Below are 27498 nucleotides of genomic sequence, written 5' to 3'. Positions count from 1 at the left end.
ATGTGAATTTACATCAAAGCAAAAAACATCTGAGTTAAGAATTCTTGAAAATGACTCTATGGCAGGGGGATGTGGGTGGGGCTGTCTTGTGTCCCAAGGGTGAAGTCTTTTGTGAAAGAGAGCCGCATCAGGAAATGGTTTATCATGTGCATGGCTGCCTCTGAGATAGAATTGCCAGACTAGATCATAACTGGGAGATGTTTCAGTCAGATAAAGTCAGTCCCAGATTCCTTATCCTCCACTATTTAAAATATATTTTCACCCTGGTTTTTATTTTCCATTCACATTTAACTTTGTTACATGTAGGCTCTTGTGTTGCAAATACTCAGTAAACTTAAATATGATGCCTATAAATCCCATTTCATCTTCTGCACAAATGCCCTAATTCAAATGCCGGCTTCCCCTTAAAGTCTAGGATAAGTCCACTGTAGAGGTTCTGTGTGGTTGACTTTATAAAGGGATGAAAATGAGGCCAATAAAGCTGTCTACATGTCTCTTAACTTGAGGCCAGTTCAGGAGTATAAATTAATCCTGACCTTGGTTGAAGCAGTATTTCAGCTGAGACTAAAGTTGCTTCTTGTCAATGCATTTATGGATCTAAGCATTCTTGGCTATTAAAAAAGTCAGTCCTTGGCATTATTGGAAAAAAAGCAGCATGCAGACCTGGGAAGCTTATTGGAGAATGTGGGTCTTCACAATCCTAGAAATCCTTATGGCAGCAGGAAAGATGTTGCTGTGTCTTTAATATATTCACCTGGGTTGTGGGGGCTTGTTTAGAGGCAGAAGAATGCCATTCAGCACCTGTGGCCCCTTCCCAGTCCCCATGGTCAGGCGTCACAGTGATCAGTCTGACCCATACTACTGTCAGAATGATTCTTCAAGCCATGCTACCAATGATGGAGAGACTGTCTCAGACTCCTATTATTAATGAAAAATAAACTCAAAGTTTCTATTAAAAGTCAGCTTTGAGAATATTAACTTCTTTAAATTGCAATATTTTCTAATAGAGAAGCCAAAGAAAGCTTTAGATGGAAGGAAAAATGTTCAGTTTCAGGACTTCAGGAGATGGTATTGCACGGTAGTCATAAGCACAGGCTCTAGAACCTGATTACTTGGGTTTTTTTTTTTTTTAATTTTTATTTATTTATGATAGTCAGAGAGAGAGAGAGGGGCAGAGACACAGGCAGAGGGAGAAGCAGGCTCCATGCACCGGGAGCCCAATGTGGGATTCGATCCCGGGTCTCCAGGATCGCGCCCTGGGCCAAAGGCAGGCGCCAAACCGCTGCACCACCCAGGGATCCCCTGATTACTTGGGTTTGAATCACAACTGTGCCTGCCCTGTAATCTTGGGAAATTTACTTAACACTCTCTGCCTCAGTTTTCTCACTTGTAAAATGAGTATGATAATCCTACTTATCTCTTAAAATTGGCAAGATTATTCAATGAGTTAATGCAGAGAAAACACAAATTAGTGTCTAACACAGAGTGTTTAATACATATTAGCTATTGTTACTGTTATTGTCACCACCACTAACTTCAATTTCCCCCATGCATGTACGATAAGAAGCTGACTAATGATACAGTTTACAGCTTGTTTTCCAGCTGGGCACACCTCTAAATAAGTTCATCTTATTTAATTCTCTCAATAATACTATGATGTAAGTATTGTTCGTGTGCTCATTTATCCTCACTTGTGTGTTTCAGTCCCCTCTTCAGTCCATTTTTATTGAGTGCCTGATTTGTGGCCAGGTACTTCTCTGGGTGCTGAGAAAGGAGCAGTAAGGAAAACAGGGAAGAAAATGTGTTCTGTCTTTGTAGAGCTTACATTCAAGGAGAGGAACACTAAAAAATAAGCAGGTAAAATATAGAGCATGTTGGAGATCATAATAAGTGCTATGAAGAATAGCTACATAGGGGAGGTGAATCGGAAGAGCTCCAGATGAGGGTGTTGCACTTTCAAGTAGAATGTAAGTGAGGACCTCACTAGAAGGTGAGGTTTGAGCAGAGGTCTGAAGGATGTGAGGGCATTAGGTCTGCATCTATCAGCAGTCCTAGCATTCTAGCCAGCCAGAATGCAGAAATCCAAAGTGACTGGTGACTTGGATCACTTGAGAAAAACACCAAAAACAGCATTGCTGGTGTGATGTGAATACAGTAACATGTCCATAATGGAAACACAGGAAAAGCAACATGTTTTGTATGGCCTGGCAAGGCTTTATAAAGACTTTGACTTTTTTTTCTGAGTGGTTAGAAAACCATTGCCTTTCTTTAAGGTAATAGATTTGTTTTGATAAATATTTAAATATACTGTACAAAAAGGTTTATCAGCTGTGAAACTGTCATTTCATATATTTTATCTATTGTGTTTTTGGGTTTGGGTGTTTTTAAATTATTTAAGGCAAGAGGGTAAATCTGTAACCTATTGCTCCCTCTTGGTTGGAAGCAGATGTCTGCCACTTTTCTAATATTTCATGTAAAGGAAATTGTATATTTTGTGTTTTTTTCTATTTTGCTCCTTTCATTCAGCATAATGCTTCTGTGATTCATGCATTTTGTTGTATGTATCAGTAGCTTGTTTCTTGTTACTGCTGAGTAGAATTTTATTGTTTGGATGCACCACAGTTTTATAATTAAAAAATTTTTAACTTATTATATTTTTATTTTAATCCAGCACCACAGTTTTTTAAATTAATTCTGAGTGACCAGTATTTTAAACCTTTATACTGAAGTATAATTGATATTCAACATTCTGCTCACAAATAAAGTTAAAAATGTATTAAGTTTTGACATACATATATACCTATGAAATCATCACCACAATCAAGATGATAAACATAGTTTCCTTATGCCTCTTTATAATCTTTTCTTCCCTCTCCTTTCCACCTCTATCCTTGGACAACCATTATGACCTTTTTGCATTCTCTAGAATTTTATACAATGTAATCATACAGTATGATTGTCTTTTTTGTCTGACTTCTTTCACTCAGAATGAAAACATATCCATGAATGCTCATGGCTGCTGTACCTTCAGTAGCCAAAGAATGGAAACAGTTCAAATGTCCCTCAACATTTGGTGAATGGATAAATCAATTGTAGGACATCCATATAGTGGAATATTACCCAGCAAGAGAAAGGAACAAAGTATTGAAATATCTGAAACATGGATGAATTTCAAAATGATTATGATGAGTAAAAAAAAGCTAGACAAAATCAGTATGTACTTTATGGTTCCATTTCTAGAAAATTGAAAACTATAGATAATGCAAACTATATTACAAAAGCAAACTATATTATAATTGCTTGGGAATAGGGAGTGGTGAGGAGGATGTGAGTGAGTAATTACAAAGGGGCATGAGGAATCTTTCAGGAGAGATATGTTCACTGTCTTGCTTAGGATGGTAGTTTCATGGGCATATACATATGTAAAAACTTATTAAATTGTACATTTTAAATACATGTATTTTATTTGTCAAATCTCAATAAATCTGTTAAAATAGCAACAACAAAAAAACAACTAGGGAACATTTTCCCAATAAACTTGATTAAATGAAGAGATAAATGTCAACATATGTCCAGGGGTAGAAACTCAGTAGAGGAGGCAGATCATAAACATGTAAAGAAGGTGGGTGGGTGATGAGTGAATAGGTGATAGGGATTAAGAGTACACTTTATCGTGATGAGCACTGAGAAATGTATAGAACTCTTGAATTCTTAAATCACTATATTGTACACCTGACACTAGTAAGATACTGTATGTTAACTACATTGGAATTAAAGTAAAAAAATATAAACATATAAACAAGGAAGATCAAGTCACTCAGCAGGAGTTACCCTAAAACTGACATGTTGAGGGGGGGGGTATGTATGTATGTATGTATGTATAGAAAGTCTACTGTAGCCTCAGTCCAGGAAAGGCTTCTCTAAGGAAGACATATTGGAGTTGACACCTGAGTGATCTGAAAGGACAACATGTTAAGAATAGGACAGAGCTTTCCAGATAAAAGAAGCAGCTAATATAAAACGTCTCAGGTGGAGCCTACTCATCACATTCAAGGAACAAGAGAAAGGCCATTAGGGTTGGAGCAACTGAAGATGGGAGAGGCAGCAGCATTGCAATCAGGCAGGGTCTTGAGTCCCTGAAAGGAAGGACAGAAAACTCTATGGTTCTTGCCTCTTCCAAGATTCTACTACATTCATCTTGTCACTGTAATTATTTTGTAAAATGTTTGAGGTCAGTGTCTATGGCTTTTGTTTTTTTCTAGATCCCAGATCAGTTCATATTGGATGCTTGATTTAGTGCTTGTTAATTTATTGCTTATCATGTGAATTATATCTCAAATATACTGAGTTTAATCTCCTTGAGAACTATTCTGTGTTCTTTCTTAAATCAAACTCATTCCTCTATTACAAAAGGAGAGCCATTGACTTTGAGAATTTGATGTTCCCTGCATCAATGCTACTCTTGAATTCTGGAAGTTTTGCTTTTGATGTTCTGATAGGCAGAATAATGTTTAGAAAGGAAAGCTGAAGCTTACTGGAAAAGATTCCCTTGGATAAGCAGAACCCTAGGAAATATATCACCCATCCCACTGAAATTCACCAGACATATATTGGGTGCCTGCTGTGTGCCATGTTCTGTGCTCAGCCATGGTGGGATCACATTGTTGGGTCACAAGCATAGACTCTGGAATCAGACCGTCAGGGTTCAGATTCTGGCTTTACCAATTATAAGCTGTAGGACCGGGTAAAAGTTAGCTGACTAGTCTTATCTTTCATTTTCTTTTCTGTAAAATGGGGATAATAATAAAACCTGCTTTGTAAGTAGTAGTGAGGGTCAGAAAAGATAATATATATAAAGTTTTTGGAATAATGCCTAAAGAACTTTTGCATAGGTACTGAAAAATCTGGCTATGGGCATACACATTTGACATATTTGTGTTGAACTCAAGGATCCCAGATAATGGCTACAGCCCTCCAAAAGGTAAGGGCCTGCCCATGGTAGCTGTGCTCTGAGGCCCAGGGGCAGGAGGCCAGTGGGCTTTGCAGAATGTCAGCATGAGATACAGCTGCACAGAAACAACCCTGCACGGTGGGACATCTCAGAGTGGTATTGACCTCGGCCCTCATTACTTGCCCATCTTTTCATTTGACATTCGATTAAAATCATGGCAGGAAAGAACTGGAGGTTAGGGTTTGTGTCAGTCCTTACTTTTCTATCATTACATTATACTAGCACCCTGGGACTAGGGCAATAGAAAGACAATTTTTATAAGATCAGTAAATAACCTTCAAGCAGATAAAGAATTATTACATAAGGAATGGTGTATCGTTAATTATTCTCCATTTCTTCGGGGGACAGGCAGTGAAAGTATGTTTGGCATTCCACGGGAGAGAGAAGTTGGCTAACGGGAAGAACTTCTTGACAAGGGGGCTATTAAATGCTATAATGTATTATTAAGGATTGTGGATAAGTCTCTTACTAGAAAACATTTTAAAATAGCAGAGCTAGTTGTCTATCTGTAATGGTTAAGTTGGTCCTGCTTGGTGGCACTGAACAAAGGAAGATTTCCAGCAGCCTGTGGTTGCATTGAAGCAGACAATGATACTCAACAGTGTTTACTAAACTCTCATTCTGTGCCCAGAGTACTGCTGCTGGGGATACAGGCCTGAACCAGAAATAGGCCCTACCCTCAATGAGCTCACATGTAAAACCAAGTGTCCCGGGGGACCAAGTGTCCTGGGTTTGAGGGTATGTGGAGGTTGAAGACCATGGAGAACCATGGGTGGCTGACTACATGTTTCCCATACCGGACCTTGGATACCTGGTAGATGGGCCCCAAGGCACATATGCCCATTCAGCATGCCCATATGAAGCAGATCTTCCTGGCTTCTGTTGAATAGATGGCTACAAAGGTGACCCTTAGGCTGTTCAGCTTCAGTCCCTATCTGTACACCTGTGGACTTATATCACAACTGTAAACCTGTCCAGGCAGCTCTCTCTCACTCTTAGCTCACAGTTATGAGAGTCTAAGGGCTAAGATTTTCCACTCTGACTCTCTTATCCCTGTGAGAGTTTAATAAGCCTAAGAAAGATTGATTGAAAAGAATAAATGATCTACTTGGCTCTGAGAATGAAAAGTCCTGAAAACATCAGCCTCTCATCTTACTGAGGTGGTACAGTCCTTGTTAGGAGCACAGGCTTAGGAAACAGGCAGAAGAATGGTCACTTTCTATTGAGTGACTGGGCCTACTTACCTAACTCCTCCACATATCAGCTTCTGCATCTGTAAGGAAATGAGATAGTATATGTGGGAGGAGTGTGACCAGCTGGCCTCAATTTGCTGTGGGACACAGGATCCATTCTATCATTATCCTCTAAAAAACAGGAAGGTTTGTGGGCACATCCCTCAGTGGCCCCTAAGATGTCTGGTCCGTGTGTGATTGAACCCAGACAACGAACAAGCCAGTGAGTGAGTGGAAGGAGAGAAAAAAAAGTGCGGAGCCCAGAGATGCCAATATTTAATTTTATTTTTTTTTATCTTTTTAATAAGATTTTTAAAATTTATTCATGAGAGAGAGAGAGAGAGAGAGAGAGAGAGAGAGAGAGGCAGAGACACTGGCAGAGAGAGAAGGAAGCTCCATGCAGGGAGCCTGACGTGGGACTCGATCCCGGGTCTCCAGGATCATGCCCTGGGCCGAAGGCAGCGTTAAACCGCTGAGCTACCTGGGCTGCCCGATGCCAATATTTTATGGACAAGATTAATAACTAAAATATGTTTCTTTGTGTTGATTTGTACCTTGCTAATAACATTTAGTACCAATTAGGTTTTTAAAATCTGTATTACAAACCCTGTAATCATTAGAAATACTTCACTAGGCCTCTGTGTGTGTGTGTGTGTGTGTGTGTGTGTGTGTGTGTGTGTGCATGCATTCCCTTTGACTATTTAGGGATGCCTTGCAAAAGATGCATCTAGAAAATGGAACAGTGTTTAAAATACCAAATGTAATTTCTGAACTCGACTCCCACAGCAGTTATTATCTGCTTTTTTTTTTGAATTCCATTTCTTTCTTTCTTTCTTTTTAATTATTTATTTACTTAAGTAATCTCTACACTCCATGTGGGGCTGAAACTCACCACCCTAAGATCAAGAGTAGCATGTGCTCTTCCAACTGAGCCAGCCAGGCACCCTAGTTATTATCTCTTCCTGGTCCTCTTCCATTGCCCTAGGTGCATACAGAACTTTTCAGACAGACAACTGGCACACACTCCTCTGGGAATAGCCTGTTTGATTCCAGCACTACTTTGAAACTACTTCCAACTGCTAAAATGTTTCCCACTTTCCCTTTGACCACAGTTTCCTCCTCTCCCCCTCTCTCCTTGTTCAGACTCATCTCATCTCTCTGTCTCCTTCATTCTCTGTCCCTCTCCTCTCCCCTCCCCTCTCCTCTATCTTTCCCTCTCCTGTCCTTTCCCCTCTCCTCTCCTGCCCTCCCTTCCCCTCTCCCCTCTTTCTTCCCCTCTCCCCTCTCCCTTTTCCTCTCCCCTCTCCCCTCCCCTCAGTCTCTCTCTTTCACAAACATACCCTTCTCAATCCTGCAGCCACACGCAGACAGCACATCTTTCTATCACTGCAGTTTCTTCCTATTTCCTACCAGTTGCTGTCCTCGGTGCCCTGCAAATGAGCAGTTGGGGTGGAGCATGAACAGTCAGGAATATTTGATCCTGGGATGTGAGGTGTGCATGTGTGGAGGTTTAGGGAAGGAAGTGAGGATGTGACACAGGAGAGCACGGCTCCACCTGGGCAGCAGCCTTCGGTTCCTATGCTCACCACAGATGAGATGATGGGTGTTTTGTTCTCTGTCCAGCTGCTCCTTCCAGTAACATGTGGAACAAATGTCTCTTTTGGACCATGATGAGGCAGCATGGATGGGTCTGTAGCGTCGCTGCATTTGGACTCTCAGCTGGTTTTATTTCCTATTGAACCTTTAATGGAAACGCATACACAGCAAGTCAAGGCCTGTCCCTTTTCCCTTTTTTCTTTTTTTTTTTTTTTTTTTTATTTCTTCCAGGAGTGCTGATGATAAGGAAAGCGATGTCTAAATCTTCTTAATGGTGTTTATGCAAGCAGTTTTGCTTAGCCGCAGACTGCACAGCCCCCTCCCCGGCCCCCTCCCCTCCCATCACCCTGCTAATATTGCTGCTTCATTCCCTTCCCTGTTGGCTATTACTATGGACTACAGCAAATCTAAAACTAAATAATCCCCTTAGTGTCAAGTTTTCGGGGCTGAGCAAATAAATCTAACGAAATGCATTATCTAGGCGGAGGAGGCTGTTGTAAGGGGGAAAAGATGAAAGCTATTTTATTTTAAGGCAGAGAATAAACTGTCCATCGTTTGGGGCTCAATTGTAATTTTAAGTATTGTTATTTTATTTTACTTAACTACTGTACATGCCCTTTTTTGATTGTAATTAAAAACCCCTGCAAAGCTTCTAAAGGCTAGAATTAAAGGGAGGAAGAGGGAATGAGGATCTAGTGAGGGAGTTATGCAAATTCCTTCCAGTCCAGGTAGTTCTAATATTCTGATCAGGCCAGGGTGCTATGAATGCACAATGGCATTTCTTTTCTTCTCTTTTGTATACTCTCACATCTAGGATGGGGACAGGGACCAGAGCAAAGACATTAACAGAACAGAGAAATGAGAAGTTGTGTTTATTTAGGAGAAGAAATACCAGTCGGTGTATAGTCTGTGGGTGAAGCAGTTTTCCTTGCAGAAGGAAAGGAAGAGTTTCTGTCCCCTTTCTACCCATTTTTAAGGCCAGCTTCAAGGTCTAGGGAGCCTCTCAGTCAGCTGGGCTGAGGTCTTGCTTACCAGGTTCTTCTTCCTATTGGCTTTTTCTTAAGCACCCCAGAGAGGCACAGTTCAATGAAGCTTGGTCTTTGAGCTTTACAAGTCTGAAATGGGAAATGTAGCCAAGATGGGTTGAAACAGTCAACAGATGCTCTCTATTTATCTGCTCACTTACTCATACACTTATTTATGAATTCATTCTTCAAAAAAATTGAACATTAAGCAAGTTCCAGAGATTATTCTGGGCACAGAGATTATATAGCAATGAATAAAACAAAATCATTGTCCTCATGGAGAGGGGGAGACAGACAGCAAACAAACAAAAAAAAAGGTTAAAACAGTCAAAAGTGGTGACAAGTGTTATAAAGAAAAGTTGAGTAAGGGTGATAGGAAGAGACAAGGAGATCATAAAGGACCTCCTATCTCATTCATTTATTCAACAAATGTTAATTGAGCACCTATGAGAACCAGGCCCTGTTCCAGGCTCTGGGGATGCAACAATGAGCAAAGCAGACAAATTTTATGCCTTCATTGAGTTTATATTCTGCTAGGAGAAAGTTTCAATAAACAAGGCAAGGAAAATGTGTACTGAGAAAATTAAAGTCTAAAGAGGAAGGGAGTGGGGCATTGGGAAGTAGAAATTTTAGCTACAGTGACATTTGAGCAGAGACCTGAATTGAGGGAGTGAACTGCATGAATACCTGAGAGTAGAATGTTACAGACAGAACAACCAGTACGAAGACCCTGAAGTGGAGCCCAAGCTTGGCATGTTAGAAGAAGAACAGAGAAGCCAGTGTGGCTGCAGCAGACTGAGTGCAAGAAAGTGGGCACTAATATGGTGCTCAGCAAAGTGAGCCACCCCTGTGTTCTGAAGGCCTCTGTTGCTTTCTTCTGTCACCATGGCCATTGCTGTTTGTCCCAGAGTGTTTACGCATCTGTCTCTGCATCACAAAAAGAGACATCTTTTTATCCTCTGAATCCTCAGCACTTGACACATTTAGATGAAACATGAAATGAGTAAATGACACTTGTCCTTTTTTTCCTGATTCACACTTTTAATCTATTTTTTACGAGAAAAATCCTTGTTGGCAACCCACCTCAAAAATCTCTCTATACCTAGAAGCTTCAATTTCAATCTCCCTCACTCTTCTGTATGGTAAGGCCCCTCCTCAAAGAAAGAAACCTGGTAACAGAATAACACAGTTTTACTGACTTACTGCATCAATAGGGAATACTACTATACCGGCGATTCTTAAATGGGGTTTTATAATGAAAATGGGGTGCACAATTTTTATTGCTTATGGGTTGAGCTTGGAAGTTCTTAGGGTAGGATATAAGAAGAGGGTAGTCTTTGGTTTAGTTGTTTTCTCAGGATGAGGGATAATGCCAACAAAGCGAGGTTCTGAGCAAAGAAGGAGGAGTTCTTAAAGTCACAGACATTCTGCAGTTGTGACTGCATGACTGATGGGAGTAGATGTGCTGGTTCAGATCCCTTTTACAAGGTAAATGACCCCCAATTGCTTTAGTTTTTTCTCATATCTGTTTAGCACCCCCTTTAGGCAGGACCACTGAGAGCCATACAGAGAAGTCTCAGAAATTCTCTTCAAGCTCTGAGCACAGGGCTCTGAGATGGACACAGCCCAGGTAGAAATTTAAAGACCTGCATTTCCTGCATGATGGCAGCGCCATGCCAAGACTTCTGGGAGATTTAAATAGAGACACATGAAACTGCCTCTGGCAATTTTCCATGAGAAAGATTGCGTTCTACAGATGCAGCCTCCAAGACAAAAGAGAACAAGGTATAGATGAAAAAGACTGTTTACTTTTTTATTCTGAAATTATTTTAGACTTACAGAGAAGTTGCAAAAAGTAGTTCAGAGAATTCAGCTATATCCTTCATCCAGCCTAATGTTAACAATTGATACAACAATCATACAATTCTCAGAACTAGGAATTCACATTTCATATTGGTACTGGTACCACACCATTAACTAAACTACAGACCTTATTTGAAGGAAATTTCTTTTTAAGGCAGACTAGCCTCCCTCTGATAAGTGTTAAACTCTGATAAGAGCAAAATTCAGCATCATAGTAAAGTTCTGTGCCATCTGTTGCTCTATAACAAACTGCTAGAAACATAGTACCTTAAAACAACAGTTCTTTATTGTTACATCCCATGATTCTGTGGGGAGGAAATTTGGACAAGGTGTAATGGGGATAGCTTCTCTCTACTTCCTGATTTCTAGGTTCTCAACTGAAAGACTCAAATGACAAGGGTTGGAGCAATGGGGGACTGGCCGTGGATCAGCATCTCTATGTTCACATGGCTAGCTTGGGCTTCCTCGCAACGTGGTGGCCTTGGGGTAGTTGATCTCCTTCCATGGTGGCTCAGGGCACAGGGTAAGGAAGCAAAACCTGACAGTCCTCTTAGAAGTTGGGCCCAGGATGGGCATTGCATCTCTTCTCCCATACTCTGGATCAAAGCAGACACAAGTAAGCCCAGATTGAAGAGGAGTGCCGATGTGTCACCTCATGATCAGAAGAGTGTCAAAGAATCTGCCATCAGTTTTACTGTGCTATAGGAAACAGTTGTATCAGCTAATTCCATGTGTTAGAGAGGAGCAAGTTACCTTAAAGCTGTTCCTGGACAGTGCTTTGGAGCGCAGCTTTATACATCTGCTCAGGACGATCTATGGTAGTTCTCACATCACATGGGCAGAGTCGATTAGTTGCAACAAAGACTGCATGGCCTACTAAGCTAGAAATATTTACTGTTTGACCTTTCATAAGAAAAGTTTTCTGACCATAATTTAAAGAATAAAAGTTTAACTGCAAAAAAAAAAAAATTTTCTTTATTCTGATAAAGTCACTTGGGAGGCCTTTACCCCTTACTTTGTAGGGAGAAGAAATGTAAAGAAGGTCTTTCTTCCTCTACATGGTTTAGCAAAATCTATCCCACTTCTTGGTATCCAGAGCTCTGAAGAAGGACCAGGGGTTTTCTCTGTATAAGGAACCCAGGGGTTTTCTTGGAAGTAAGGTTCATAGTTAAGGGAGACTGGCATGGGATGACAGTGATTCTGGTCAAAGTCAGTGGACAGAAAAAGACACCAAGACCATCTATAGATGAATGGATAAAGAAGGTGTGGTATATATACACAATGGAATGTTAGTCATAAAAACAAATGAAATCTTGTCATTTGTGACAACATGGATGGACCTAAAGGGTATCATGCTAAGTGAAATAAGTCAGACAAAAAAAGACAAATGCCATCTGATTTCATTTATGTATAGAGTCTAAGAAACAAATGAACAAACAACAAAAATAGAAACAGACTTGTAAATACAGAGAATAAACCAGTAGTTTCCAGAGGGGAGAGGGGTGAAGGAGATGGCTGAAATAGGTGAAGGAGATTAAGAGGTACAAACTCTAGTAAGAAGACAAATAAGTCATGGGGATGAGAAATATAACATAAGGAATATGGTCAGTAATATCATAACTTTGATGACAGATATTACTATATTTATCATGGTGAACATTTCATAATGTTTAGAATTGTTAAATCACTGTTGTACATTTAAAACTAATATAATATTATATGTCAACTGTATTTTAATTAAAAATAAAGAACTAGGAAAAGAAAAGGGCACCATGATCCCTAGGGAGGAGCTAACTGATAGGAAGGGGCATCAGGATTAATGACCCAGGCCACATATGATTCTACAGGTTTGGAGGAAAGAGGTAATTCCAGCAGCCCCACTGGACCCAGCCATCTTGACATAATAGCTTTGCTCTGAAAATAAAACATTTACCATGTGCATGTGACATGGAGAGGGTACCATCCTGGACTGTGTGGCATCTGTACTAAAGAGAATCAAGGCAGTGGCAGACAAGGACCCACCAAGGACAGAAGCAATGGGCAGACTACCGAGTTCCCTTCTGCTGGAAATTAGAAGTAGGACTTATTCCTCAAGGTTGCTGGACAGTTCTAGGGAAGGGAGAAAGATCTTAGAAAAGATCTTAGATCAGCAGACCGGCTCATAAAAGCAAAGAGGTACCTGTATAACAGGAAAATTTGAAAGGGTGTGGGTTTTTTTTCTTCTGGCCCTTAAGAAGTGAAGAGAATCAGTCAATTATAGCAAAGATCAGCAAACATTTTCGGTAAAGGACTAGGGAGTATTTTAAGCTTATAGGACATATGGTCTTTATCACAGCTACTCAACTGTGTACACATCATAGCATGAAAGCAGCCACAGAAAATACATAAACAGATGAGATTTTTAATTATGGGCACTGAAATATGAATTTTATATATACTTAACATGTTATAAAATATTATTTTTTAAATTTTTTCTCAATCATTTAAACATGTAAAAATGATTCTTAGCTCACAAGCCACACAAAAATGAGGAATGGACCAGATTTGGCCTGTGGGTCACAGTTTGCCAACCCCTGAGTTATAGTAATAATGTATTATTCATTTGGGGTTTTTTACTTACCTAGGATGTTAGACAATATTTTATTATCTCATTCAAGAAGTCAAAAGATAGGTAATTCCTGGGTTGGTTAATTCAGAAACATTAGGATTCATCTTCTACATTACTCAGTGCTGCCATTAGAATTGAGGTCAGAGACCAAGGAGGATACAGTAGCTCCAAACATCACCTCCTTACCAGTGGTTCTCCAATGTTAGCATGTAGCAGATCATCTCCGGAAATTGTTAAAATACAGTAGCGGGGTCCCACCTCCAGAATTTCTGTTTTAGTAGGTCTGGGATGGGTCCTGAGAAGTTATTGGTTGGTTGGTTGGTTCGTTTGTTTTTAGTACTCAGAGCTAAGATTTATTACAACAAAAGGATACAAAGCAAAATTAGCAAAGGGAAAGGTGCATGAGGTAAAGGCTGGAGGAAATCACATACAAGCTTTCCAGAGCCCTCTTGCACTGGAATCACACACTGGATGCATTTAATTCCTCCAGCAATGGGTTGTGACAACACATACAAGATGTTGTCTACCAAGGAAGATCACTAGAGACTCAGTGCCCAGTGTTTTCACTGAGGGATATTCACATAAGCATTTTCTGCCTAGTAGGTACCAAAATTCCAGAAAGCAGCTGTTCAGTATAAATGATATTATTTTTAAAGTTTAGGCATAGTGAACTATTCTGAGCCCCTGCTCAGTGATGGGAACTATGATGGGAACTAATAGTGATGGGAACCCTCCTGAGATCCAGTTTTCAGACACCTTGTAAGCAGAACCTTCTAAGGAAAGCAGTCACCAGGCCTGCTATGCTAACATTTTTTAAATTTTTTTATTTAAATTCAGTTTAATTAACATATAGTGTATTATTGGCTTCAGAGGTAGAATTTAGCAATTCATCAGTTACATATAACACACAATGCTCATACATCAAATGTCCTCCTTAACACCCATAACTCAGTTACTGATCCCCCCACCCCCTACCCCTCCAGCAATGCTCAGTTTACTTCCTATAGTTAAGATTCTTTTATGGTGTGTCTCCCTGTTTTCATCTTATCTTATTTTTCCTTCCTTCTCCTTATTCTTTATATATTTATCTGTCAATGGGCATCTGGGCTTTTTCCATATTTTGGCTATGGTGCTATAAATATTAGGGTGCATGTGTCCCTTCAAATCACTATGTTTGTATCCTTTGGATAAATACTTAGTAGTGTAATTGCTGGTTGTAGGGTAGCTCTATTTTTAACTTTTTGAGGAACCACCATACTGTTTTCCAGAGTGGCTGTACCAGTTTGCATCTCCATCAACAATGTAAGAGGGTTCCTCTTTCTCCACCAACATCTGCTGTTTCCTGAGTTGTTAGTTTTAGCTATCTGACTGGTGTGAGGTGGTATCTCATTGTGGTTTTGATTTGTATTTCCCTGATGCTGAGTGATGTTGAGTACTTTTTCATGTGTCTGTTGGCATTTGTATGTCTTCTTTGGAGAAATGTCTATGTCTTCTGCCCATCTCTTGACTGGAATTTTTGGTTTTTTGGGTATTGAGTGTGATAAGTTCTTTATAGATTTTGGATACTAGTCCTTTATCTGATATTTGGAAATATCTTTTCTCATTCCATAGGTTGCCTTTTAGTTTTGTCAACTGTTTCCTTTGCAAAAGCTTTTTATGTTGATGAAATCCCAATAGTTAACTTTTGAGAATATATATTTTAACAAGCTGCCCAACGGTGTTATTGTTGCTGTTTGGGGCCACACTTTGAGAACTACCAGTTCCTTGTAAACCCACAGTTAGGAAACAGGCTGGTGCAAAGCAGGGGCTTTTTCTTTGTAGCCTTTTACTCCTTATAGGGGAGGGAAATCCTTCTTTAAAGAAGGAAATCTTCTCTCTTTATATTTCTTTGTCCAGAACTGGTTCACTTCAAAGCTAATCACTGGCTTGACCAACTTTGATTCATTCCTGAAGCTGGACAAATGACAATCAACCGAAATTAAATTTGTATTTTTTTAATTTTTTAAAGAATTTTATTTTATTTTATTTATGATAGTCACAGAGAGAGAGAGAGAGGCAGAGACACAGGCAGAGGGAGGAGAAGCAGGCTCCATGCACCGGGAGCCCGACGTGGGATTCGATCCCGGGTCTCCAGGATCGCGCCCTGGGCCAAAGGCAGGCGCCAAACCGCTGCGCCACCCAGGGATCCCCGAAATTAAATTTCTATCACAGAATCAATATACAAGGTTTCTAGCTCCAGCACTTAGCCAACTAAGTCTTCCCTCTTTAACCTCCGAACTTGTGAAACAGGAATCTTTAGGTTGAAAGACCTTTCCAGTGCCAGCTGTGACCACCTGAGATGTGGCAAAGTATTACTCCCTTATCTCATTGCTCCGTCAGTTCAGCTGGCTTTGCTGTACCACCTGGGTACAAGGCAGGGAGGTCAGCTCTGAACCTTATGAGCAATTCAATCAGTCTTTCTTTAATATTTTGTCTAAAGAGAACAGACTAATGATGGGGCTCTCTTAACTAGGTTTTGTTATCCTCTAGAAAGTTTTCTGTGAACAGATAGGTACAGTTAAGTATTTGATCAAACATCAAAATTGGAATGAGTCTAGTACAAGATCTTCAGCTTCCGAGTTAGGAGAGAATCTTTCATAACAAAGTATCTATCTCATTATGGAATTTTTATTTTACTTCAACAGGATCCAAGTGATTCACTAACATTTTTATTAATATTTCTCGTATCCTACCTCAGTTGCATTATATTGATACTAGTATAATAAGTAATTTCCTCAAGGCCACACAGTAAAGCCTTTTAAGAAAGATGAGCCAAGAAATATTCTATAGGGAATAAACCATGTGTGTCATTACCCAAAGAATCTGAAGTTCACTTCCCTAGGAAATAATCACTCTGTAAATTAAGAATCAATACCACAGTAGTTCTAACCTTTATACCATGATTTCCAATGTGAACTCAACTTCAAAGAAATAACCCAGAAACAGTATAAAATCCTAAAAAGGCTGACCCTACTAAATTATCTTGGCTGCCCTTCCAGTCTCATTCATTCTCTTGGCTTCCTTGAACTTGAAGACAAACATCATCCTTATCTCTAGTAAACTAGACTTGGGAAGATGAATTTTAAAATGCCAAAGATTATGCCATGACTTCTGTCAAAGGCAAAGAGATTAAAGAAACAGTCAGCAAGGAAGGTAATGATGACTGCTCATATTTTGAAAAACAGTCTGGCTGTAGTAGGTTATAATAAAATAGGCACAAATTAACCCCTGATAGCTCTGAAAAAGGGGAAGACTATATGGTCACACACTCAGATGAAGGCTTAAATAACTGAGAAGATGCTTTGGTTACTAAAGATGTACCTGTTTTTAAAGGGAACCTGATTTTTTTTTAAAACTCTTTCTAGCTTAGAAAAAGATACCACAATGATCAATTTAGGGGTGTAAGCAAGGTTGAGGATACATGCTAAGATATTTTGCTTGTCTTTCACTTAAACTCCAACTATACAACTGAAGGCTAGGTTGGTTGGTGTTCATTATCTGACCTCACAGTCAAGTAGCCAACTAATGCAGACCACAGAGAAGAAATGTGGACCTCAGCTCTTAGGAAGGGTTCTTCTATTTCTTTTTTAGGATGGGTTCTTCTAAAACAGAGATACTTTCTTCCAAATGTGGGAAGTTGTATCTGCTAAGGAAAACTTGCTCCAATACTCCAAATCCCTAAACCCATTATCTTTTCAATGGAAAAATAGAGATCTTTCTGATATCATCTCAGCACAAAAACCCAAAATTAAAATTATGGTAAAATGGGAACCTAGTTATAGTCCTGGTTGTGACCTAAGCCAGGCTGACAAATACATGACATGCTATGGGTTCAGTCCTAAATTTTATCCATTGCAGACACAGCTAACTGATCAAGGAAACTCATTATCCTCAACACAAGTATCTAGACATGAATGGGTGTTCATTTCATAGCCACTAGCTACATCTGGCTATTGAGCACTTGAATGTGACTAGTCTGTACTGACATGTGCTTGCATGTAAAACAAACACTAGGGGATCCCTGGGTGGCGCAGCGGTTTGGCGCCTGCCTTTGGCCCAGGGCGCGATTCTGGAGACCCGGGATCGAATCCCACATCAGGCTCCCGGTGCATGGAGCCTGCTTCTCCCTCCGCCTGTGTCTCTGCCTCTCTCTTTCTCTCTGTATGACTATCATAAATAAATAAAAATTAAAAAAAAAATAAAAATAAAACAAACACTATATTTTGAAAACGTAGTTAAAATATATATAAAATATTTAATTAATAATTTTATATCTTGGGGCACCTGGGTGGTGCAGTTGGCTAAGCATCTGCCTTCAGCTCAGGTCATGATCCCAGGGTGCTGGGATTGAGCCTTGCATCAGGCTCCCTTGCTTGCTGGGGAATCTCCTACTCCCTCTCCCTCTGCCCCTCCTCCTTGCTGGTGATCTCTCTCTCAAATAAGTAAATCTTTTAAAATATAAATTTTATATCTTGAAGATTTTAGATATATTGAGTTAAACTACACACACACACACACACACACACACACATATCATTGATAAATCCTGTTTCTTTTTTTAAAAAAACATGATTTCTAGAAAATTTTAACATTACACATGGGAAACCCTCAGCACATGGTCAAATGATCTTTGAGAAGGATGTCAAGTCTATACAGTGGGGAAAAAGGATAATTTTTTCAACAAATCATGCTGGGAAAACTGGATAGCCACATGTCAAAGAATGAAACTGGACTGTTCTCTTACACCATGTCCAAAAATTAACTCAAAATGGAGTAAAGATAAGAATAAGACCTGAAACTGAAAAACTCCAATAAGGAAACCAAGGAGAGCTTCATGACATTGAATTTTCCCATGATTTCTTGGATATGGTACCAAAAGAACAGGCAAAAAAAGTAAAAATGGAGAGGATGCGGAGAAAAGGGAACACTCTTACACTGTTGGTGGGAATGTGAACTGTGCAGCCACTCTGGAAAACTGTGTAGAGGTTCCTCAAAGAGTTAAAAATAGACCTGCCCTATGACCCAGCAATTGCACTACTGGGGATTTACCCCAAAGATGCAGATGCAATTAAACGCTGGGACACCTGCACCCCGATGTTTCTAGCAGCAAAGTCCACAATAGCCAAACTGTGGAAGGAGCCTCGGTGTCCATCGAAAGATGAATGGATAAAGAAGATGTGGTGTATGTATACAATGGAATATTACTCAGCCATTAGAAATGACAAATACCCACCATTTGCTTCAATGTGGATGGAACTGGAGGGTATTATGCTAAGTGAAATAAGTCAATCGGAGAAGGACAAACATTATATGGTCTCATTCATTTGGGAAATATAAATAATAGTGAAAGGGAATAGAAGGGAAGGGAGAAGAAATGGGTAGGAAATATCAGAAAGGGAGAGAGAACATGAAGACTCCTAACTCTGGGAAACGAACTAGGGGTGGTGGAAGGGGAGGAGGGCGGGAGGTGGGGGTGAATGGGTGATGGGCACTGAGGGGGGCACTTGATAGGATGAGCACTGGGTGTTATTCTGTATGTTGGCAAATTGAACACCAATAAAAAATAAATTTATTATTAAAAAAAAGTAAAAATGGACAAATGAGACTACGTCAAACTTACAAGTTTCTGCACAGCAATGGAAACAACAGAGTGAAGAGATAACCTACAGAATGGGAGAAAACACTTGCAAATTATATATCTGAAAAATGGTTACTAGGTAGGATATACAAAGAACTCCTACAATTCAATGCCAAAAAACAAATAATTTAATTAAGAAATGGGCAAAGAACTTGAATAGACTTTTCTCTAAAGAAGATATACAAACGGCCAACAAACATGTGACAGATGCTCAACTTCCCTAATCCATAGGGAAATGCAGATAAAAGCCACAATGAGGTATCACCTCATAATTGTTAGGATGGCCACTGTCAACAAACAAAGGCAGAAAATATCAAATATTAAAGATGATATGGAAAATCAGAACACTTGTACACTATTGGTAGGATTATAAAATAGTATACCCACTCTGGAAAATATATGGAGTTTCCTCAAAAAATTTATAATGGAGTTATCATATGATCCAAAAACCCCACTTCTGGGTATTTGTCCAAAAGACTTGAAAGTAGGATCTTGAAGAAATATTTACCTACTCATGTTCATTGCAGCATTATTCACAGAAGCCAAGATGTAGAAACAACCCACATGTTTGTCAATGGATGAATAAATAATAAAAATGTGATACATACATTAAAATAGAATAATATGCAGCCTTAAACAAGGAAATCCTGTCACATGCTGCAACATACATGAACCTCATGCTAAGTGAAATAAGCCAGTCACAAAAGGATAAATACTGTCTGATTCCATGCATAGAAAGTATTTAAAATAGAACCAAAGAAAGAGAGAGTAGAGAAGAGGTTGCCAAGGACCAGAGGAGGGGGAACAGGGAGTTTGTGTTTAATGGGCATAAATTTCAGTTTTTCAAGATGAACAATTTCCAGAGAACTGATCCATAACCAGATGCATATAATTAAAACTACTGTACTGTGCCCTTAAAATGGTTAAGAGGGTACATTCTGTGTCATGTGTTTTTTACCACATTTTTAAAAATTTACAAATGTGGCTCACTTTTATGTTTCCCATATTTCTATCAGACAGCACTGCTTGAGATAGCCACTGCCTGTCAGTCAGAGTTGGCACACAAGACAAAACCTATTGGCCATGACAGGCCTGCCTGAGCAGTAGTGTCATGTTTTCTCAGATCTGGAGCTAAATTGAAATTTTCCACTTTTTGAAGAATGTTTATTAGAACAGTTGGTTGCAAAGCATTTTTAAAACCTAAAAATCAAAGGATAATAACAATAACAATATATATATATATACACACACACCCACACATATATAGTTGTATATCATACATTACAATATTATATATCATATATATTAAGTAACTGTATTTGGGGATCAAATTATAGATTATGAAGACAATAAAAGGGATTTTAAGGAGTATTTGGCAGAGACTTCATACCCTATCAACTGGAGAGATGAGGCTCAGACTGTGAGAAGCTTTCCTAAAGTCACACAGAGCTCTTTGAACCCAGAACCTCTACTTCCTCTTCTCTCCACCAGCACTGCCTCTGGCTCATTCTAATTCCTCCTGTTACCTATAGGTTGTGACCAGGTGGTTTTGTAACATTCTGTGCTTTTCTCAACCGAAAGTCCTTCCCTCGTTGTTTAATCATCCCATAAGCCTTTTCATTCTGAGTTCTTCCCAGGGACCAGAGAACAGATTATCTCTCTCCATGTCCTTACCCTTCTACCCTCCCTTGATCAGAGTGAGAGAGTGAAGTTCACATTGGTGTGTCCCTCTCCAGGCTCAGAATGTGAACCACCAGGACTGATTTCCCATTACGTGCTTTCCTGCAGGCAAACCATCCTAAATTCACTTTAAACAAAAGGAGAAATACACCTCTCACTTCTTAGCTTTCCCCCCTGCTTCTCTCTAGATCATTTTCTGCTCCTGGAAACTAATGACCAGTGGCATTAGTTTCTAGAATGAGCCAGTGGTTCCAGCAGTGCTGGTAGGGAAAGAAGGAGGTGGGGGTTTTGGATTCAAAGACCTCTGTGTGACTTTAGGAATGCTTCCAGTGGTTCCCTTGGCAACAACTCTATTACAAACTTTCTCCAAGCACAAACTTCTTTCTACTAAAGGGACTTGGTCCATTCCTGCTAAGAAAACTTTTTATAGTAACACTTTAAACTGTTTAGAACAGGTCTGGGACCAGGGTTGTGTTGTTTTGTTTTGTTTTGTTTTGTTTTGAAGTTGGTTTCATTTCATTTATGTTGCTAAGACCTGGACACCTGAAGATTGTATTCCTTAGAGGAATAAAGACATTTCTCTCACCTTGTTTTCCTTTGGACTAATTATCTAGGAGGTTCCCTTTCTGTGCTGAAGAAGCCTCAATAGGTTTGGCAGGAGACACTTGTGACACCGTCATCTGGGGCTCAGAAATGGAGTTAGGAGTAAGGGGCAAATTTTTTTTAAAGGAACAAAGCTTAGGTATTTTTTAAGATGCTGATTTAGTGGGTTATTGAAAATGCTGCCCACATAGCCTTTTAACCCTCAAAGATATCAGATAACTTTTTTCTTGCAGTGAGATGAAGTGGCTGTCATTATCTCCGAAGGTCTGTATCATATTGGAATCTGTCAGTGCAGGTCAGGGAGTCTGCGGCGCCCTGGGCCCAGCTCGGGGACTGAATTACATTTCCCCGGCACAATGGCTGCAGAATGGGTGGGTGCTTTGTCATTTAAACTGCATAAAGAGGCAGAAATTGATTTTTATTGTGGATCTTCATATCTAATAAAGCTCCAAGGGGCTCTTTTCTTCTCCGATTGAATAGCCATTGAATGCTTTCAATCTAGTTCTGTGTTTCATGCCTAAACTGAATAGCGGGAAGGCAGAAAATAGATGGGGGAAAAGAGGCCAAGTCACTTTCCAGATTGAAAAGGATATGGCAGAGAAATAAATAAAAAAAAATAAAATAAAATAAGACTATTTGGAAAAGCATTTAAGTGGAAAGGGGAACTTTCTTGATGCTCTGGGGGGAAAATTGCTTTTTGAGGTGTGTGTGCACGTGTGTGTGTGTGTGCGTCTGTATACACACGAACACATGTGCAAATCCACTTGTAGATGTGTGTGGGCAACTGGAGTACTTTATGTGCACTGTAAAAATCTGTTTATGATCAACTGGCCCAGAGCTAAAGTGCTAACCACAAACTTACCTCTCAAAGCCCCCCTGCCTATCTTAAGGGCCTCAATGCAAAGAAATCTCAGCCAGACAGGCTCCAGGCTCTAGGACCAGAGGCTGGAGGTTGGGGTGGGGAGGAATGTGCAGTTCCTTTTGCAGAGACCCTGGAAGATTATGGGCCCTGGATTCTTATCCGATACATACAGATGTCCTATAACCTCTCAATTTAATAATCCAGAAGAGAATTATAATGCTCCTGGATACTTGCACTGCAAAATCCTGACTTCCCTCTCTTGAATGGGGCTTCCTAGTTATCAGGGCTTTTGAATTTTCATCCCAGTCAATCCTCTAAAAAGCAGCCCTGAATCTTAAGAACTCTACGAATGTTCATGCTTTCAACCATGGACCCCAGACATCCAGCTCACCAGAAATGTGCTCCACGCCTCCTCTATATGCAGCCCTACACTAATGATAAAATTTTAGTGTGGACCCTGGAAGACTAGGAGGCTAAAGATGCTGCCACCAATTTGCCCCTCAGGGAGAAAGCTTCCTTGAGAAAGAACCATTACAGAGAGCAGAAAAGACCCTGGACAAGAACAAGAACAAAATCAGGAATCCTTGGATCCAGCTCTACCTGAAGCTAGACTTTTCACTAAACTTTCTTTTGGGGGGCACCTGGATAGTGCAGTCAATTACGCATTTGACTCGTGGTTTCAGGGCTCAGGTCATGATCTCATGGGTCATGGGAATGGAGCCCTGCATGGGGCTCTGTGCTTGGCAAGAAGTCTGCTTGAGACTCTGCCCTTCCCTCACTCAGGCACACACACACACTCTCTCTCTCTTGCTCTCACTCTAAAATAAATAAATAAATCTTTAAAAAAATAAATAAACTTTCTATTTAAATAAGCCAGTATGTTCCCTTTGCACTCAGTTCAGTTTGCTTTGGGGTTTGGTCCCTTGCAAAGAAAACAGACTTTATTTACATATTAGATAACTATTATTTGTAGAAAGATTTTTAATATTTAGTTTAGAAGGTTCTTTTCATGTACACAGTCTCACTTAATGTAATCACATAAATACCTTCATGGGGTAGAATCTTTATATATAATATTCAAAAACATCTCTTTTCAGATAAAAATGCTACATTTCAGAAATGATGAAACTGAGATCCTGAAAGAGATTAGTGACATCCCAAATTGGAGCACCAAAAATCAGATTCAGTCCCTCTCAGTCTAGGTCCTGCTTCTGTGAACTCCATCTAAGATTGGTATGTCCATCCACCTAGGAGCCTAAAGCAAGACTCTTTCCTTTGCACATCTAATGGGTCACCAAGTTCCTAGGTTCCACCTCCTTATGTCTTAGAATCTGTCCTTCCCCCTCTATTCTCACCATCACACAGATGCTCTCCTGCTTCTTCAAATTCCATGGTGACCTGCTAATTGCTGCCCTCTTTCTGCCTCACCCCACTCTGGTCCATGCTTCTCACGGCTATTGGAGGAAGGTTTTTGCAACTGAACCCTAGGCAGGTGCTCTTGCACTTAAAATTCTTCACTTGCATTCCAGAAGACTTAGGATTTATTTAAAACTCACACTCTGGTACATTTTAAAAACTATTTTGCCTAGTTTCACATCATGACCCAGCATGCACACACATATGCACACAGTTATTGAAACAAAATATTTAATATCATACCTCTTACTATATGAGATACTTTCTGATATTTTCCATCCCATTCTGCTCTATTCTATATTTTCCTCCTAAACGTTGGACATGACTCTGTCAATCAGGGGTTCTTAACACAAGGTCAATAGTTACTTTCATTGAGGCTGTGAATATATTTTAGAGGGTGGGTTCATAAATTTTATTTTTAAAAAATTTTTATTTATTCATGAGAGAGACAGAGAGAGAGAGAGAGAGAGAGAGAGAAGCAAAGACACAGGCAGAGGGAGAAGCAGTCTCCATGCAGGGAACCTGATGTGGGACTCGATCCTGGGTCTCCAGGATCATGCCCTGGGCCAAAGGCAGGCGCTAAACCACTGAGCCACCCAGGGATCCCTGAGGGTTCATAAACTTTAATGGAAAAACTTACATCTTCATTTTCACTAGCTGAAACTGAAATTTAATGTTTCCTTCTATTATTAGCATAGGCAACAAACTACAGTAGTATTTGTACTACCTGTGACTTTACCACCCATAGAACTCACAGATGTTTAGATCATTGAGTGTATCCTGAAATAGTGTTCATCCTATTATTCCCCAACCTTCCCAGAGAACTCTTTCCTCCTTCTTTACCTATTATATTTCCCCTGGGCCTTGCTGAACTGTGATATATCGGTATGCATACTCAGACTCACTCACAAACATATGATGAAAATCATACATACATGTAGTTTTGAGCACAGCACCATATACATACACTCATATTTTCAAGGTCACATATACACATTCACACACAGCCACACACCCATTACTAGTAAGTGTATATACACATAAACATATTCATACTTATGTATACTTACATAAGTATAATTTTCTAGATGTGCTTAAGAAAGAATCCTCAGCTACTTCTCTCTTTGACATGCTCCAGGGACTTAGGGCCTTCCAAAGTCATTTCTCTTTTGAGGTCTTGTTAGGAGCAAAGAGCCTCAATAATGAATGATCCAGAGAGACATATAACAAGTTCATGGGGAAGGGACCTTGGTCCCAAACAGTCAGATCAGCTGAAACAACTGTCATTTTATTTTTTTTATTTTTATTTTTTAAATTATTTTATTTTATTTTATTTATGATAGTCACAGAGAGAAAGAGAGAGGCAGAGACACAGGCAGAGGGAGGAGAAGCAGGCTCCATGCACCGGGAGCCCGACGTGGGATTCGATCCCGGGTCTCCAGGATCGCGCCCTGGGCTGAAGGAAGGCGCCAAACCGCTGCGCCACCCAGGGATCCCCACAACTGTCATTTTAATACTTGGTCCTAATTTATTATAACTTTTATGTTATAGGCATCTTTGTAAATAATCTCATTTTTTTGGAATAAGATGACGTATAAACATACAGTTTACTAAATCATTAACTCTTTTGTAACATGGACTATTTTAAGAATCCATGAATAACACATAACAAATGAAAGCTATTAATTTTCTGCTCAAGAAAAAAAAAGAAAGAAAAAATTCTCTTACATAAGATTTTGTATACAATTTCAGGGTGTTCTGAACCTCCTAAGCTGTACTTCAGTTCTAGGAAATCTTTCTCCACATCGTATGAAGATTTGTGGAGTTGACATTAATGGATTGGAAAGTTCCATTCCCAAAGATCCACAGCATCTAGTCAAATCCAAGATATTGTCTGTAACAGTGCATGCTGTTCTGTGTAAATATAGCTTTGGCCAGTTATATATGCCTAGACTTGTAAGGATTACAAAAACAAATGCCCACAGGGGCCAGGCAAGCACCATAAATGAGTGAGGCGTGCTGACAAAACATGCAGCCCTTGCGGTTTCTCGTTTCCCCCAAGAGAGACACAGGAACAAGAAAGAGTCCATTTCTTCTTTACTGTAAGATGAACAGCAGCACAAGTAGAATAAGCAATGAATGGCAGGGACAGTTAGCCTCTGTGAAGAGTGCTCCCTAGGGAGTGGTATGGCCTCTGGTGAGCAGTGTGTGCACCCACCTAACCTAATGGGAGTGGCTGCCCCTGCTCTCCTGAGGATTGTCACCAGATAGAATACAGCCCAGAGTTACCATATCTCTCAAATTTGCCACAGCCAGCAAAGTGTTATGTAAAGTGTACTCTTTCCCCAACCCAGCATTGTATGAACTAACTGTGCTGAACAAGGAAAACATACATGTGAGCTGGACCCAGTTGTGGACAGGTGGGGACAGTTATTTCTCTGGACCCTCCCCACCTTTGAATCAGTCCCTAGGGAAGAGAGAGAGAGAGAGGGTCTGTGCACAACAAACTCTGAAACGAGGCCAACACAAATGGGCAGAATTTTGCACAGAGAGCATGTGCAGAAAGTGCTTCATTTTCACAGACTGTTGCTACTACCCCAATGCCCTCCCAAAGGTTCGAAGGAGCAAGGCTACCCTGTACCCTGACTGCATTGTCTTAGCACCAGCAGCAGCCCCACTTCTAGAAATGAGAAAAGAGGCAGCCACAGGAGGCTCCCCTGGAGCTGGAGGGCAGGCAGTTTAGAGACTCAGGCTCAGCACAGCCTAATGGGGCTGTCCCCTTCAGGGTTTCACAGATTCCCCAGATATGTGATGCCGTGTCTGGCTGAGTCCTGTGTGCACAGCAGAAGAGCCAGGATAGTTCATTCTCCTTGAGTTGCTAGAAAGTACCAGTCTGCATAGCTAATGCAGCTCTCCCTTAGGTGAGAGAGACAATCTGGGCTAACACACCTGTGTCTGAGCTTGACCCACAGTACATGCATCTCAACAAACTTGTCATCACCCTCCACGCCACACTGTTTGGGGGTCATCATTTGATTGGATTAGCCTGATAGGTAAACATTGAGAATATTATCTTAAACTATTCTCTTCTCTCTTCTCATCCTCCTTTGCGTTTTCCTGCAGTCACTTTATCACTGGAACTCTCAATTTCCCTGAATTCTTATTCAGAAGTTCGGGGACTTTAAAATATGCTTTACTTCATCTGTGCATGTTTTAAAAACCATAAAACGTATGTAATGGAAACTGAAGATAATTGCAAACTATTCTTGATCTTACTAGTGTTTTATTAACAAATCTGCCTTAATCCAGGATTAAAACTGAGTGAGATTAGAGAATTTCTCTCATCTGCACTTTGGAGCAAGAGACTCTGTAATAGATGTGCCTCCTTGCTCGCCATAAAGCTGTCCTATTATAGTCACAGCAGTGCTGAGTGCAGACTGGGTCTCTCCTGCCCCTATGATCCACACATGCAGTGACACAGACAAGAGGAACACCCTGCCTGATTAAAGGCCTGTGCCCCTCAAAAAGGTGTCAGAATCAAGTCCACATTTTCTTAGTGTCTGTGTCCTGAGTTGCCTTTTCATACCATATGGCCTTTCCTCTGAATTTAACATTTAATTTCAGCACTTATGTCACAGGGCATGTTATTCCAGGAAAGCAGGCAGGGACTGGAGTATAAAGCACCCTCTGCCGGGCAGGACAGGTTTGCTCCATTGATTAGAGCACCATTAACAAGGTGAAGGTCACAGGACTTCAATTCTCATGGGGGCCATTCCGTTTCTTTCTGCTCCAAGGTCTTAGGTTGCACCTGTGGTCGGGACCAGCTGCCGCTGTGAAAATGTCATCATCCCAGGGAGGATGAGGACTCAGAGGGCTTCTCCTGTGGGCAGTGGGTAGTGGTGTTATATCCATAGACACAGTATGT

Source organism: Vulpes lagopus, chromosome 19 (genome assembly GCF_018345385.1).
Source record: "Vulpes lagopus strain Blue_001 chromosome 19, ASM1834538v1, whole genome shotgun sequence".
In the NCBI taxonomy this organism is placed as follows: domain Eukaryota; kingdom Metazoa; phylum Chordata; class Mammalia; order Carnivora; family Canidae; genus Vulpes; species Vulpes lagopus.
The sequence above is the reverse complement of the archived record's forward strand: the minus strand, read 5'-3'. Positions refer to the sequence as shown.